The 2,971-nt window shown below is 45.1% G+C and overlaps 1 protein-coding gene across 2 annotated transcripts in view; it reads left to right on the top strand.

Moving 5' to 3' along the window:
- The window catches only part of LOC123127613 (uncharacterized), a 12,868-nt gene that overhangs the window by 5,407 nt on the left and 4,490 nt on the right, over positions 1-2,971 (top strand). Inside the window, exon 2 of one of the 2 annotated variants that reach the window (XR_006462664.1) lies at positions 2,452-2,965. The exons of the other annotated variant lie outside the window; for it this stretch is intronic. The gene's annotated coding sequence lies outside the window, so the exon portion shown is untranslated. Of the gene's footprint in view, positions 1-2,451; positions 2,966-2,971 lie in introns of those variants that run through there. 2 annotated transcript variants of the gene reach the window in all.

The raw sequence follows: 2,971 nt of genomic DNA, 5'->3' as shown, positions 1-2,971 counted from the left end.
TTTCTGCTACTGTGTCTTTCTTGGTGGTTCTCTCATTTGCCTGGAAGACGAAGAAACAAATTGCAATTTCCTATTTGAGTGCAGAGGTTGAGTTGTGAGCTATGGCTCTTCTCACCGCAGAGATGACTTGGTTACGCTGGTTACTTGAGGATTTTGGTGTTACTGTTACTACACCTACTACACCCTTGTCATATATTATAGGTGCTATCAGTATTGCACGGGACCCTGTGAAGCATGAGCTTACCAAGCATATTGGTGTTGATGCTTTCTTTGTGCGCGATGGTGTGCAGGACCATGTTATTGCTCTTTAGTATGTGCCTTCCGAGTTATAGCTAGCGGATTTCTTCACGAAGGCATAGACTAAAGCACAACATGGATTTTACCTCTCCAAACTCAGTGTTGTGGATCCACCATGAGTTTGAGGGGGGGGGGGGTGCATTCTAGCTTGTGGTCTCCCTTGTACATTTATATATGATGGTTTTTGCCTCCTGATAATACTAAGTTGCATATTTCCTTACATATATATGGATAGAGGCACGACTCTGGTACACTAGCCTCTTCCTCCAGTGGCAGAGCCAGGAATAAAGCAAACCCCGAGCCTAATTTTTTTTCTCGGCAACATGGAAAAACTTTGGCCTTAAAACTAACTCATACAATTTCGAAAAAATACCTGATGTGAAAGCATACAGAATAAAGTTTATTTTATCAATAAATCTATAATTTAAACTTGATGCTCAATGATCCAAGAAAATAGATAAAAACGGGACAGAAGTACAAATAGTAATATGGGAATACAAAAAAGATACCAAGTCAATTGAATAGTTCGTCGGTGCATCCCATAACTTGATCGATGGTAGAATGACCAACACCTTCAAGGCATTTTAAAATATATAATTTCGTAAAAAACATAAACATCAATTGAAATAATTATCATTGAAACAAATCGAAATACTTACCACTTTGACGTGATAAAAGCCCTTCGCGAGACCTATATGATTAAAAATGATATAGAATATCATCATCATCAATACTTGGAATTCAACTTCAAGAAACCCTTGTTGCGGGCACCAATGAAAAAATATCTCTTCATCTTCCATTTCTACAACATAAATGGAATTGCAAATACATCAATTTGAGTTTGACAATACGTCAGTTTGAGTTCTACAACACACAGTACAATACTGAGATTGCGATCGGCTTTCCTTCTTCCTCCATGACTAAGTACACATTTTTTCAATTAAATTTAGTTCAGTGCAGTTCATACACAGAGGTTACTATGTTAAATTGTAAAACACGGTACAAGTAGAAACTGCAAAGAATCAAAGAAATTTATCAAGGTTAGGCAGGGCAAGAGAAGAAAGGGACGGCGCGCCGCAACGAACGGCGCACATAGGGGCAGCACTGGGCCGCCGGGGAGGGACCAGGGTAGCAGGGGCCTGCCTGGAGAAGTGGACGGCGGTGGCCGGTGTATGCCGGACGGCGACGACGCCACGGCAGCCGACGGACCGAGCAGGGAGGCAGGTAGGCGGCGGCTCGATCGCTGGAGACGGGCGAGTTAGGTCGTGCACTCGTGTAGCCAGTTTGCGGTCGTGGGCTAATGGCTGGTACGTGTGTGTAGTCCGTGTGTGCACTGCTACCTGGATCGCTCACTTCGGGCCTCCTTTCACTCGTTGTACCCCGGGCCCAAAACAAATTCTATATACATCAAGCTGGGTAAAATTCCCACGCCCCGGGCCTGGGCCCTGGGTGCCCGGGGCCCAGCTCCGCCCCTATCTTCCTCCTACCTGTATAAGAATATACCTGTTACAGGATCCTTTTCTTATTCTGACCCATGCCTCCTACCACTGTCGCCTGTGTTGGCGCCTTGTTTGTCATAGCTGCAAGAGCCTGCTGTTTTATTGCATGCCTTCTGCTGTATCTTTTACCCCAGTGCATGTCCTCAACATTACCCTCCCTGTGAAATAGCTCGTCCTCTAGCTGGAATTCTTGAAAATTGCTCCCTAAACTCGGATTACATCCTCACAAGTGGGTTCATTTTTTGGGAGCACTTGCCAAGTCACGAGAATTTACCACTTGTGGTGGCAAAGCGTGTAGCTTCAAAGATGCTGGTGTTGTAACTACTAGGCCATGGTTGATGGGAGCACCGAAGTTGTCACTGGTTGCTCACCATCATAACGCTTGAGGCCCACATGGAAGACTATGGATTTGTGTCCCTTCCGGAAGCGGAAGCCTATAAGCAATATATCTGATCCCTTCAGTGGTCTGAAGGGGCCATAGAATCGGGGTGTTAGCTTCAGTGGGTGTGCATTGCCAAGGTAGCTGTCGTTGGTGTTGTAAATGCAGCCATTCCCACTTGCCTACCTTGAACTCAAATGTTGTGATGATGTTCATCGTACCAATCCTTCATATGTTGTTGTGATGATGTTCATCATACCAATCCTTCATATGCAGGGGCGATGCATAGGACCTTGTCGGCATTGATGCACCTACAGCCTGATGTGGCAATACCGGCAATCACTTCAACAATATAGGTAACTGCTGCATGGTAACCTAGAAGAGTTGTCGGGATAGCAGAGGCACTAGACATCTTACTAAGGGGTGGGGAATTTGGCAACAGGACATTGACGCATGATTGCTTCTCCGGGGTATTTACACGCTCATCAATGGGCAAGATTTCATTATGGATGGCCGTGAAACCCTCCTGCAGTTGCTTGGTTATATAGCTTCTTGCAGTTCTGACTTCGCTTCCTGGTTCTGATACCAGATGTTGTAGCCTAGATTGACTTTGGAGAGATTGTAGGGGTAGTTCATCGGAGGTTGTATCCTCTGGCGATTGGTAGGTGTCGTGATTGGCACAAGTCTTGGCAGCAAAGTTGAGGATTCAGGGAATTAGAAGTGAGGAAAGCGCTGAGATAGAGAGCTTTCTTATTTCCTGCCTCTGATTACATAGGGACATCTATATACAACAGTT

This window comes from Triticum aestivum, chromosome 6A (genome assembly GCF_018294505.1).
Source record: "Triticum aestivum cultivar Chinese Spring chromosome 6A, IWGSC CS RefSeq v2.1, whole genome shotgun sequence".
In the NCBI taxonomy this organism is placed as follows: domain Eukaryota; kingdom Viridiplantae; phylum Streptophyta; class Magnoliopsida; order Poales; family Poaceae; genus Triticum; species Triticum aestivum.
The sequence above is the reverse complement of the archived record's forward strand: the minus strand, read 5'-3'. Positions and strand labels throughout refer to the sequence as shown.